This window comes from Tamandua tetradactyla, chromosome 16 (genome assembly GCF_023851605.1).
Source record: "Tamandua tetradactyla isolate mTamTet1 chromosome 16, mTamTet1.pri, whole genome shotgun sequence".
Classification (NCBI taxonomy): Eukaryota; Metazoa; Chordata; class Mammalia; order Pilosa; family Myrmecophagidae; genus Tamandua; species Tamandua tetradactyla.
In genome coordinates, this window is record NC_135342.1 from 10,514,622 (window position 1) to 10,528,450 (window position 13,829).

At 56.6% G+C, this 13,829-nt stretch overlaps 1 long non-coding RNA gene across 1 annotated transcript; it reads left to right on the top strand.

The window, feature by feature from the left end:
• Positions 1–6,237: 6,237 nt before the first annotated feature.
• Positions 6,238–6,700, top strand: LOC143658793 (uncharacterized). Its single transcript, XR_013163314.1, has 3 exons — positions 6,238–6,366; positions 6,451–6,510; positions 6,602–6,700. It is a non-coding gene; the product is annotated as an uncharacterized LOC143658793 (long non-coding RNA).
• The last annotated feature ends 7,129 nt before the right edge of the window (positions 6,701–13,829 follow it).

Consider the following 13,829-nt stretch of genomic DNA (forward strand, 5'->3'; position numbering starts at 1 on the left):
TGGTGTACAAGCCCCTTGAGGCAGACGTATTTGAAAATTCATGTTTTCAAGGCTTTGGAGTACAGATTGGTCCTCGTTGCCTGACTGGCCCGTTCAGCTGCTGGAGTTTTAGTTTCCGGGTATAGCAGTTTCCAACATGAAACGGCACCCCCCCCCCGGCCCTGCCTGGGTGCTAGGTGCAGTTCTAAGAGCACACCAAACCTGTGTAATCTGCACAGCATCCCCAGGAGTGGTTGCTACTGGTATCACCACCCTTGCTGTGTAGGTGGGAAAACTGAGGCTCAGAAGGGTTAGTGGCAAAACCAATGTGTCCAGAACCTTCCCCAACCAGTGAGGGCCCCACGAAGTTCTTAATGCAGTCTGCCCGCCACCTCCAATTCCGACCTGCTCGCCATGCAAGCCCTCCTGGGCCGTGGACCCCACAGTAGCTTGTGGCGTGCGGGGAGCCCAAGGGGCTGTGGTGGGGAAGCAGCAAGCCCTGGAGTCAGGACTGGGCCACTTACTCCTTTGCCTCAGGGGAGGTCAGGGCTTCCGGAAGCCGCCCCAGCCAGTCCCACAGCTGCCCCTCTGAAACTCTGTCCCTCCATCCCACCTTGTCCTCAGCAGTGGACACTGCGTTACAGGGACGAGTCTCCAGATGCCTTGGGGCCACCTGGGGCTCCAGAGTGTTTGCTCCAAGTCTGTTGTGAACATATCCCTGGGGGAGAGGGGGGCTGCACTGTAGGGGGCAAAGGTCAGCAGTGGCAGCCAACCCACACTTGGGTTTGGGGTAGATGTGAGGTCATGAAAACAGGTTGAAGGGTTATAAGTTTGGTGAGTTTAGGATTCTCTAAAGAACCAGAACTAACAGGAGAGGCCTGAAATATGGGATTTATATAAGTGTCTCTCATAGCCGTGGGAAAGGAAGAGTCCAAAATCTGCAGGGCAGGCCATGAGACTGTGAGATCTGGACGAACTCCCCAGTAGAGGCTCCCTGGCGGAAAAAGCAGTGAAAAAGTCTCTTTTCTTCCTTAAAAGCCTTCAACTGACTGGATTATCTGATTGTGGGGGTGGGGGCCCCTGCCTCACTTATGTAACCACCCACAGATGCGATCAACTGATTGGTGATTCAATCAGCCAGCCCCAGGATATCCTTGCGGGAGACAGCTGGGCATGATCATTTGGCCAAGGTGACGCCAGAACCAACCATCACAGGTGGACACGTTGGCTTTAGAGGATCAGAGATCAAAGGGCCACAAGTTCAGGAGGGTCAGAAAGGAAGGTCAAAATTTGTGGGGCTGGGAGTTAAAGAGGGCAAGGGGTCAGAGTTCAGTCCATCCACCTGGGAGAGGGCAGGAGGACTGATCCTGTCAGAAGACAGGAGGAGACGAGAAAGGAAGGTCAGAATTGGTGCAAGAGAGGTCCAAGGTTGGTTGGAGGTCAGGAGGGCAAATTGACTTAGCAAGGGTAATAAGACTGGATCAGTCCAGTTTAGGGTGACAGGTCAGGAGGGAAAATTGAGTCACTGGGGCTCAGAGACAGAAGTATAGATTAGAGTTAGAATGGGTCAGTTTGAAGTTCAGAGGGGGTCTGGGTGGGGTCAGCGGGAGTCAGAGACAGGTGGAGACCAGAAAGTAAGATTAAGAATTGGAGATTGGAGGGCAGAGTCAGTGTGGAAGAATCAGAGGTGGTTCGGAGGTCAGGGCTTTAGATTTCAGTTAGTATGGGGCAAAAGGTAGAGGTGAAGTCTAGGAAAGAAAGTCAAAGTTGATGGAGGTTGGAGGCCAGAGGTCAAGATATGGCTTAGAGAAGTTGAAGATCAGAGGTCAGTGTGGGTTAATCAGGGGTGGGAGGTGAACGGACAGGGTTGGAGACCCAGGAGGAGTAGCGGAGTCAGTGACCTTCAGAGATGGGAGGTTGGGATGAAACCAGGTCAGGGTTGGACTGTGGAGGGTGGGGGCTGAATTGGGGGGAGGGGACAGTTCACCAGAGCCACCAACACCAGGGCTCCTTCCTCCAGAGCTTGGGGCAGCGGCGGCCACAGAGATCTGGCTGGGTGACCCCCAAATCCCAGCCCAGCCCTGTACATGCAGCCGCAGCGCTATACTAGTCCCACTGTGTCCCAGGCCCCCTGTTCTTTACAGTCTGCTCCAGCAGGCCAGTAAGAGCACATCGGGGTGTCCCCCAACCCAGCTCCCACAGCGCCTTTGCCAGTGTTAGGAGATACAGAGATGGACGCAGGGAGAGGGACCCCCCACTTCAGAGCCCGCATTCCAGACTGATTCTCTGTCCTCTCCTGCCTCTTTAAGGCTCGCTTGGGCTCCTGAGATAATGCACCCTCTTCCAGGGCCACCCCAGCTGGCCTGGTGGGGGGCGTGGGGACATCCAGACCCTGGCGTCAGACAGGCTGAGTCCAAATCCCGGCTCTTCCATGGGCAAGCTGTGTGATCTTGGGCAAGTTCCTGCCCCTCTCTGTGCCCTCGGTTCCTCACCCACGACACAGGGACGAGCACCAATGAGTTCAAATACATTCGGCCTTTAGGACAAGGTCTGGGGAAGAGAACTAAGTAGCCGCGTGAAGTACTGCCGAGCAGATCACCCTAACGCCCTGGCCGCAAACTGTGAACACTGATGAAGCCCACAGCCTCTGCAGGTCGGGGCGCTGGGAGCGGCTTCGCCGGGTGCTGCTGGCTCGGGGTCCTTCATGGGGTGGGGGGTGGGGGGGGGCCTGGCCACGGGGCTGCGTCCCCACAGCATGGTGGCTTCCCCAGTGCGGGTGACCCGAGACACGGCGGGGTCTCAGTGCCCAGTCTCGGAGGCTGCCCTCCGCCAGTCCTGCCACAGCCCGTGGTCTCCACAGTGGACGTGGGAGAAGGTCACAGAGGGATGGACGCTGGCCCGGGCGAGTCACAATGGCTGTCGGACTCGCTGCGTGGCCACGCCTGTCACCCCTCTGCGCCGGGTCCAGGAGGCCGAGGCCTGGGCGGGGCAGGGGTGGGTGGTCCGTCCCACTCCTCCCCGGCCCCAGCTCGCTCCTACATCTCCGCTCAAGCAGAGAAAGATTCAAAAATACATTTTTAAAATTTTTATTTAACATACAAACACACAAACATTCTTTTTTTTTTTAATTTTTTTTTTTCTCTTTTACTTGCATGTGGGCAGGAGGCACCAGGAATCGAACTTCAGACCTCCAGTATGGCAGGCAAGAGCTCTGCCTGCTGAGCCACGGCAGCCTGCCCACAAATGTTCTTAATGTACAAACACCCCCTACATGGTGTACAATCAATGGTTCACAGCATCATCACATAGTTGTGTATTCCTCACCATGATCATTTCTCAGAACATTTGCATCACTCCAGAAGAAGAAATGAAAACCAAAACTCATGCATACCACACCCCTTATCCCTCCCTCTCATTGACCACCCATTTTTCCATCTACCCCATTTATTTTAATCTTGGTTCCCCCTATTATTTATTTCTTATCAATATTTTTTACTCATCTGTCCATAAGGTAGATAAAAGGAGCATCAGACACAAGGTTTTCACAATCACACAGTCACACTGTGAAAGCTATATCATTATACAATCATCTTCAAGAAACATGGCTACTGGAACACAGCTCTATGTTTTCAGGCAGTTCCCTCCAGCCTCTCCATTACATCTTGGATAACAAGGTGATATCTACTTAATGCGTAAGAATAACCTCCAGGATAACCTCTCGACTCTGGAATCTCTCAGCCATTGACACTTTGTTTTATTTCTCTCTTCCCCTTTTTGGTCAAGAAGGTTTTCTCAATCCCTTGATGCTGTGTCCCGGCTCATCCCAGGATTTCTGTCCCACGTTGCCAGAGAGATTTACACCCCTGGGAGTCACGTCCCACGTAGCAGGGAGGACAGTGAGTTCACCTACCAAGTCGGCTTAGAGAAACAGGCCACATCTGAGCAACAAAAGAGGGTCTCTGGGGGTGACTCTTAGACCTAATTTTAAGTAGGCTTAGCCTGTCCTTTTCAGGAATAAGTTTCATAAGGGTGAGCCCCAAGATTTAGGGCTCAGCCTATTGATTTGGTTGTCCCCATTGAGAAACCATATCAAAAATGCATTTCATATTGTAAAAGCAGTACATGAAAGGACCAGATGCTGGGAAAAATACATTTCAACAAAATTACGAAAATAGAGAACCATGTTCTTACCCGGCCCTGAGACAACTGTGGCCAGCCTCTCTGGAGGCTCAGGGGAGAGGCGTTCCGTGCCTTTTCCAGCTGCTTTTTCTTTTTTTTCTGTCTCTTGCCTTTTCAAGCTGGCATCCGGCTGTGGTCGCCACGTGGCCTCCAGTCTGTGTCCCCCCAACTCCCTTGGCCACCCAGGACCCTGGACTTCATCAGTGTGCAAGGGCCCCTCGGCCCGGGACGGACCCTACGCGCAGGTTGGGGCTGAGCTTGTGCTGGTCTTGGGGGCTCAGCCTTCAGCCTCCTGCAGTCGAGTCTGCAAAAATGTCCCGGTTCTTCCCTGTCAGCCCAGACTCACCCCCAGTCCACCCTGCCCACTGCCCCTAGCCCCCTGCCTTCAGCTCCGCCTGCCCCCCCTTGCCCACTGGATTCCCAATGGAGTCAGCCAGAGTGGGGGCAGCAGGGGGCTCAGGGGGGCACCCTGTGGTCCCCTCTGCCGGTGGCTCAGCTCCCAGGGAGCGGGCGGCCCCCTTTCTCTTAGGGCTTGGGTGACACGGCTCCCTCCCTGGCCCCTTGTCACCCCAGACCTGCTCTCGCTAAGCCCCCACTTCTGCACACACCCCCTCCCCCATCAAACCCTCTCCAGCTGGCCTTCTTGAACTACACCCTTTGTCCCCCGCCGTGGCTGTGATATGGAACAGCATTCCAGATAGTCTAGGCATATTTCTAAATACATGGACCTTTTCCCAAACTGAGATGCTACCGGGTGTGCAGGACCTTCACCTGCATTCTTCAGTCCCCTTTCCGCGTCAGCTTCTTGTTGAGCCCCCCTCTCTCCTGCAGCGCCCCCGTCTCCTCCCCAAGCGCCTTCACAGCCGGCTCATCCAAACCAGAGCCAGTCCCAGCCCGAGACCACCCACCGAATCTGCTCCTGTGTCTCTCAGGGATGCTCTAAAATGCAGCAAGTCCACCTGCTTTGTTTTTTTCCCCTCCATCATTATTTTTAATGGCGCAGACTCATGGCAGAGACCCTGCCAGTTGTCCTGGAGAATGTCTTGCCTTTCAGAATTTTCTGGATGCTGCTCTCCCCGCGGTTTCGTTCCACTTGTATCTCTACTCTTTGCTTTTCTCCTACCCTGGACGTTACTTCTTGGGGTAGTTGGAAGCTGCATGTACCCCAGAGAAGATCATGGGCTTTTCATCCATCCCTGTGGGTGCAGACCCATATGGGTGGGGCCCTTTTGATCAGGACCCCAGGGTGGGGGGGTCCTTTATAAGAGGAGAAAACCCCAGAAGCCCTGGAGAAGCTGAGAGGGGGCACACAGGAAGCAGAGAGGGAGCCACTGAGACCACAAGCTGGAAGCAATGAGACCTGGGAGCAAAGGACCCGCAGATGGCGGCCGTGCGCCTTCCCATGTGACAGGGGGCCCTGATGCCAGCGGCCTGACCTCACAGCCCAGGAGTCACCCTGTGGATGCCCCGAGTTGGACATTTTCATGGCCTAAGAAGTATAAATTGTAAGTCCATTGTAAAAGCCAATCCATTTCAGGTGGCCTTCCAGCAGCTTTAGCAAACCCAAACACTCCTAAAGAAAGGAAAGGTGGACAAAAAGGGAGTTAGGTGCTTACCCAAACAGGGGGCGTAAAAGCCAGGGGCAGGGGCATGTCACTGTCCCTGTGGCCCAGAGGTGGGGAAGCCACCACTGCTGCTGCCAAAAGTCCCAACCTCCCAGCCGCTGCTCCCACCCCCAGAACTGAGGCCGGACGCGGGGGTAGCCAGTGCCACCACCACCTCGTAGAACCCCTGCCGCTGGGCCACCCGCCCAAGGTCGCAGTCCCACTTCTGCTTGCTCGTCCCCTCCCCTGCTCACAGTCCGCCCATGGCTCCCCAGTGTCCTAGAGAGAAACACGACGCAGTGAGGTGCTGGAGGTCCGGACTCTCCATCTTGTCCGTCCCCATCCCAAATCCAGACACTGTGGCGGGCAGCCAGCGCCCAAGCGCCCCTCAGCCCCGAGCCCCTGGCCGAGAGACCCCTCCTCCCAGAACGCCCCACCCCTGCCTGTCACACAGGGCCCGCGTCGCCACGGCCACCATTCTGGTCGCCCCGACAACCCCCTTCCAGCTCCGCGGCTTCTCCCTCCCCCAGATCAGAGGCCCAGGAGAGAGAGACAGGCCAGGACAGTGGACGACTCAGGCTCAATGGCCGTGAACTTTCAGGAGGTGAGGAGGGGTCCGGCGGGGGCGGGGCTGGAGGGCAGCCAGGCAGGGAGAGGAGGAGTCCTGACCTCTGTCCCCTGCCCCCAGAATGTCACCTTGGCGCTGGCCGTATTCACCATCCTGGCCTCCATCTACTTCTTCAACAAGGCGAGTGGGGGGCTGGCGGGGCAGGGGAGGGGTCTCTCTGCCTCCTCCGCTTCTCTCCAGTGTGGCCTGAATCTCCGTCTCTCTCCTTCAGGCTCAGCAGTGACAGGATGTAGGATCCCGACCCAAGGGTCTGCCTCTGCCCTGGACTCAACCCTGACCTCTGAGACTAAATAAATGTGACGGAACCGCAGGACCCACGCTCGGCACAGCCCCTGCCCGAGGGCCAGGACCTGGTCTGAGAGGGAGAGGCTGGGGGCCTGGACCCCCGGGTCTGAGCGGGGAGGGGCTGGGGGCCTGGATACCCACGTCTGAGGTTGGAGGAGCTTGGCGACCCCAGGTCTGAGGGGGAGGGACCTTCAGACCTGAGGCCGAGGACCCAGATATCGGAGCTGGGAGGCGAGGACACTCCAACTTTGGGTGCAAAGGCATAACACCCAATCATTACTTCCCTCTGAACCCTAGTTTTCTTCTTGGTGGAACAAAAGTGAAAATCCTTGCCCAGTGGGCCCCAGAGAACACAGCAAGGACACAAATGGTCTTTGTAAGCTGCAAGAGGGTTTGCAATCATCATCATCATCATCATCATCATCATTTCCCTATAATGTCAAACACCTTCCTTCTTTCTCTATTGAGCAAACATCTACCCACCTTTTGACACCCACTGCCCGTCCCCCTGCTGGAGAAGTGCCCAGACCGGCACCTGTTGGCCTCTGGCCTGTGGCCCCCTCCCCACCCTCGGCGTCCCTCCCCAGCAGTGGGGGGAACCTGGCGGGTGGCAGGGAGGCACCCAGCCTTTTGTTGAGCTCCACCCTTCTCATCTACGACAAAAAAAAATTTCGTTTCAACCCAAGATGTGGAAAGGCAGCTTTTGAGTAGGGTGCCCATAGGGCGCGCGGGGGTCCCCGGAGAGGCAGAGCTGAGGTTCCGCGTCGTGGGGAAGAGCGCCCCCTGAAACTCTCAAAAGCGTCCGGATTTGGAGTTCGGCTGTGGCTGCAGAACTCGAAGAAAGCCGAACTCGAAGCGGCCACGCGGGGGCGGTGTTGGACCACTTTCCCGGGCCGACGCGGTCCGCACACAAGCTGCGCACAGGACAGGGCGTTACCTCGGGGGCGCGGGGGTGGGGGGCGCTGCAGGGGCGTCCTTGCGGCTTCCTTCCTCTTTCCTGCCTGGGTCTTCGTCTTTCCCTGGACCCTCGCCCCGGCTTCCTCCTCGGCCCCCTAATTCTTCCCTCCAGACCTGGATTGGGGTGGGGGGTCGGGGGCGGGGAGAACGGCTTTCTCTGACCAAATTACCCGGCTGGCTTCTCTCCTGCTCACAGTTCACCGGTGGCTCCCCAGTGCCCTCGAGGAGAGGCCCGGACCCCCCGCCTGGTGGAATTTTTGTTTGCTGTGTTGCATTTTGACCATAATTAGGTGTGTGTGTATAACACACACATATATACACAAAATAATTTGTACCATTTTAACCATTTTAAGTGTACAATTCAGTGGTATCAATGAGTTTACAATGTTGTGTCATCTTCACCACCTTCTATTAACCAAACTTTTCCATCACCCCAAACAGGAACTCTGCCCCCACTAAGCGTCTAGCCCCTAGGCTCCTCCTCCAGCCCCTGGTAACCCCTAACCTCCTTTCTGTCTCTAGGAATCTGCTTATTCTAGACATTTCAGGTGTGTGGAATCGTACACATAAATGGCCTTTTGTGTCTGACTTATTTGGCACAGCGTCATGTGTCCAAGGCGCAGCCGCTCGGTACCATGTATCAGAGTTTCATTCCTTTTTCTGGCCAAATGCTGCCCGGCGGAGTGTGTGTCCACGTGTTGACGGGTTCACCTGTGGGTGGGCACGGGGTGGGGGGGGCGGTTGTGGATAACGCCGCTGCCAGCCTTGGTCTACCAGAATCTGGTCGGGTCTCTGCTTCCGTGCTTTGGGGTCCGTACCTGGGAGTGGGATTGTTGGGCCATGTGGTAATTCTGTTTCACGTCTTGAGGACCGGCTGAACCCATTCCCCAGCGGCTGCACCATTTGACCTTCCCCCCAGCAGGCCTGAGGGTTCCTGTTCTCTGCGTCCTCCATCATCCACCGGGTATTGGAGGCTCTGTGTGACACGAGTCCTCAGTCCTTTTTAAAAAATTTTTTTTTAAATCTCAATGAGCTTCCATGCTCCCTCCATGCTGTATCCTTAGCCACATGTAAGTCAGAGATCGTCCAAAAGCCACACACTCACACACACACACACACACACACACACACAAAGTGCCTCTGCTCAGGCTGCACCCCCTGCCCAGGCGTGCCCTTTCCACCTCTCCTTTGTGTCACCTCCTCCAGAAAGCCTTCCTGGTACCCTCTCCAGAGCAAACTGGGTTTCTCCTGCCTGCCCCCCCCACCCTTCCAGCAGCCCTCCCTCCTCCCTCCCCTCCCCCCCGCCGTGGCTGTGGCTGGGAGCTTGGGAGGGTTGGGGGGGGCGGGGGGAGGCGGGGCCGGACGCGTGCACAGCCAAGGTCTGACTCCTGCTGGACCCCCAGCGGGCGGCGGAAGGGGGTCAGCGTTGACCGATTAGGAGCTGCGGCATTTCACACACACACACACACACACACACACACACACTTCCGCCCGCTTAGCCCCGGGCCTGCCCGTCCCCCACCCCCACCCCCACCCCCGGGAGCTGTCAAGGCTGCGCCTCCCCAACCACAGGCGCGCGGAGCTGGCCGGGCTCCAGGCGGGGAGGGAATCCCTGGGGCGCCCAGCCCAGGCCAGAGCGGGGCTTCGATTCCCTTTAAAAGCTCCCCTTGGAGATGCTAATGTGCGTCCCGGGTTGAGAAGCTTCGCACTAAAACGTTTTCCCAAGACCACAGAGAGCACCTCCTCCCCGGAGCCTCTCCGAGGCTGAGGTCAGGAGCGCAGAAGGCTCAGAACTCGGAACAGAAATCAGCCTTCCGTCTGGGAATGTCTGCAGAGCTACCCGTTTCCCCAGGGCAGGGGCTGGAGGGCGCGAGGAGGCCCCTCCACCCTGACAACCTGCGCCCGCGGGACTGGGGGCTCCTGACCCAATCCCGGCTGCACGTGGGGCCACCTGGGACGCCCCTCGCTGTGTCCCTGGCACACCCGGACCTGTGGCCCTTCCTTACCCCTGAGACCACCTGCACCCCAGGCCTGCCATCCCCCCCACACACACACACACAGTCCCAGCCTCCATGTCTCTGTGTCCCTGTCTGTCTGTCTGCCTGTCTCTCTCCACGCCTCTCTTTAGAGGATGTGGTTCTATTTCCATCTCTTGCTGGAGCCTCCGTTTCTGTCTCTCACCAGGGTTTTGTCTCCAGGTCTTTTTCTGTCTCGTCTCCCACTTGGGCCCTCCCTGCAACTGGGGCTGCATCAGGGCCTGCTTTTCTCTCTGTGCATCTCTTCTTCCAGCTTTCCTCTCTCCCTGGGTCTCTATCCCACCCCCTGGGTCCCTGTCCCTCTCTCTGGGTCTGCGTCCCCCTCTCCCTGGGTCTCCGTCCCCTCTCTCTGGGTCTCTGTACCCGCCTCTCGGGGTCTGTCCCCAGCAGCCACCAGCCTGGCAGGTGAAAGGTGAGGGGTCCAGGTGGTAGCTGGTGCCTCCCAGGGGCCAGCAGGAGCTGGTCCAGTACAGGATCAGTGACAGGAGGAGGGCGAAGGTGGCTTCGGCCAGGCAGACACCTGGGAGAGAAGCAGACGGGGGCCCCCCTCCCCGATTGCCAGGCCGCAGCCCGACTCATCTAAGAGATACGCAGCAAGGGGGCCGGGGGGCACGGGGCTGCCTGGCTGTAGAGTTGCAAAGGGCCGTCCAGGGACTGGCAGGCGCCACAGGCCTCCATGGTAGCCCATGTCTAACCTCCCCAGTTCCTCTCCAGGAGGGTTCCACCCCCCACCAGCCTGCGTCCTGTCAATCTTCAGGCTCAGCTCTCTCACAGCACCCCTACCCCATGTCCCCACAGCCCCCGCCCCTGCCCAGCCCTCATCCTCCTCATCCAGCCTCCTCCCCAACCTCCCAGCCTCCCAGCCTCCAGTCACCTGGCACAGCAGTGTCATGCTCCATGAGATGGTTGCTATTGACAGGTGGGGGAAACCGAGGCTCAGGGACAGGAATTCACCGCTCAAAATCTCATAGCAAGGCAGAGATTGAGTCTCGTTTTGAACTTGCATCTTTCTGACCCCAAAGTCCAGGATGTTAACTCAGGGGATCCATCCCCCGATCCTGCTCTGTCCATGGGCCTCAGTTTACCCCTTCTGTTTCCTCATGTCCTGATCTCACCAGCAGGTGGGGGGCAGGTGTTCTCCAGGACACCTGAGTGAGAGTTGGTGGCCTGGCCTTAGCTTGAGGACCGAGGTGGGGATGTGTGGGCATCTCAAGAGTGAACGAAAAAGGAAGCAGGAGCTGGGGTCTGGCTGGAAATCAGAGGCCATCAGGCAGGGTGTGAGCATGGGTCTCAGTTTCCCCATCATCGTAGGACAGGGCCTACTGTGGCCCTGCTCATCTCACCAGCCCCGTAGCTGGCCACTTCCCTTCCCCTCACCCTGCAGTTCTGAGAACAAGCCTCACGGTTTCACATGCACATGCACAAGTCCAGTCTTTGCCTTTGCTGTTTTCTCATCCTGGAGTACCTTGTTTCACTCCATAGCTTCAGCCAGCAAACTCCTACTCATCCTTCAAAGCCCAGTTGAATGCTGCCTTCCCCAGAAATTCTTATCTGACCACCCCTCACCCTACCAGGCTGAGTGAAATGTCACCTTCCTTATATGCAAGGAAAGGGGTTCAAACTCAACAGTAAAGGAAAATTTTTTTGTGGGCTCATCCCTGTCCCTCCCCAGTGAAGAAGAACAGGTTAAAATCTTTTGGGGGAATTTCTTCCAGCCCTGTTCCAGACGGCTGGGCGTCAGACTGCTGGGTAGCTTGGTTTGCTCTTGTGCTACCCTCCATCACCCCTCATGTCTCCCAGCACTGCAACCAGGGCGCCCACCTCTGCCCTCCTTCCCCTTCAGGCTGGGAACCAGGGTGTTCTAGTTTGCTAGCTGCCAGAATGCAAAATACCAGAAATGGAATGGCTTTTAAAAAGGGAAGTTTAATAAGTTGCAAGTTTACAGTTCTAAGACAGTGAAAAATGCCCAAATTAAAGCAAGGCTATAGAAATGTCCAATCTAAGGCATCCAGGGAGAGATACCTTGGTTCAAGAAGGCCGATGAAGTTCAGGGTTTCTCTCTCAAGTGAGAAGGCACATGGCGAACACAGTCAGGGCTTCTCTCTCATCAGGAAGGGCACATGGCGAATACGGCATCATCTGCTAGCTTCTCCTGGCTTCCTGTTTCATGTAGCTCCCCGGGAGGCATTTTCCTTCTTCATCTCCAAAGGTCTCTGGCTGGTGGACTCTGCTTCTCATGGCTGCATTGTTCTGCTCTCTCAGAATCTCTTCATTCTCCAAAATGTTTCCTCTTTTATAGGACTTCAGAAACTAATCAAGACCCACTCAAATAGGTGGAGACACACCTCCAGCTAATCCAGCTTAACAGCCACTCTTGATTAAACCACATCTCCAAGGAGATGATCTGATTACAGTTTCAAACATACAGTATTGAATAGGAATTATTCTGCCTTTATGAAATGGGATTTTGGTTAAAACATGGCTTTTCTAGGGGACACACATCCTTTCAAACCAGCCCCCATGGGCAGGAAGTAAGTGTCTGCTGGGTATGGGGCGTTGTGCAAAGACCTTCATACACCATTTTAGTTTGTTCTTCTGAGAACCCTATGAGGAAGATACTATTGCTGTCTTCATTTAATCAAGGGGAAACTGAGGCACAGAGCACGGTTAGGTAACTGGGTCATCCAGTAAGTGGCACAACTAAATAGGAAACCCAGGTTGATCAACCCAGCACAGCCATCATAACCTGTACGTTATCCTGCCCAGACAAGTGCGCATGAGCTGAGTAAATGAAAACCAAATGATCCTTGAACAATCCACCCACATGAGGCCTCGGGACATATCTGCACATGAGTGAATGAATGAGTGAATGAATGAATGAGTGTGAGTCGGGACACCCATATCCAACATAATAGGCAGAATAACGCCCATCCCACCCCACAAAGATGCCCTTACGACCCCTGGGAGCCTGTGACTCCATTCCCTCCCATACCAAAGGGGAAGGCAGGCTGCAGGCAGAGTGAAAGTGGCTCCTCAAAAGACTTTAGGAGAGGGAGATGGATTATCCGGTGGATGCAGTAATCCCAAGGGTCCTTTAGTGGAAGAGGGCGGCAGGAGAGGGAGGTGGGGAGGCTGCACCACTGGCTTTGAGGATGGAAGAGGGGGCCGCAAGCCAGGGAGTGCAGGCTGCTCCAGAAGAAACAGGTTTTCCCGCAGAGCTTCCAGAAAGCACGCAGTCCCTCCGGCACCTGGATTTATGCCCAGTGAAGACGATTTCCGACTTCTGAGCTGTAGAGCTGGAGGATAAGGCACCCGCGTTGTTTTAAACCACTAAAGTCTGTAGTGATTCATTACACGAGCCACAGGAAGGCCATCCACCTTTTGAAAGGGAACAAACATGCCTGGGCCACACGGTCCCTCTGTTGCTGGATTTGCTCTGGGATGACAAAGGGGCAGGAGTTGGGGATCCAAGGTAGCTAGAAGAGGGGCCTGAAGGGACGGCCCAGGGCTGGAACGAGTCTGGGGGTGGGGAGGAGGAGAGAGGGCCCCGGATCAGAGCCCACTGCCAGCCTTCCCCCTCTCCACCCCTCCATCACCCCCTTCTGTCCCTCCCCCACTCTGTCTCCACCGCCCAGCCCCAGCTCTGGCCTTGTCCTCTCACCCTGGACCCTCGCTGGCCGCCGTCTGACCTCTGTCCACCCCACCCCTACTGCCCCAGAGTGGTCTCTCTACACCCACAGCTGGCCCCCCGTCTCCGCTGCTCACAACCCTCAGGGGCTCCAGCACCCTCCAACAAAGTCCCAGCCCCTCTACCTGGCGTTGGACCCGAGAGGTCAAGTTCAGGGCTGACCTTGGGCGGGGACTCTGGGCCTCTCCTCCCTGGCCCTCCCCGACCCAGCCCCTCACCATGGTACCACTTGCCTTGCACTCTCTCCAAGCTCAGGGCCCCCCCACTGCAGCCCCTCCTTTCCAATGAGCGACCACCATGGCTCGGTAACCCTGCCAGGGTCAGCAAGCGATCGTGGCAAGGGGCAGATCAGCTTGACATCCTGCACCCCTCCCACGCCAGACCAGAGAGGCATCCCTCCCGGGTGGGGAGGTCACTCGCGAGTAAGGCTCTCCCACCCCACCCCCCTCGCATTTTATTCCTTGGGAACGAGA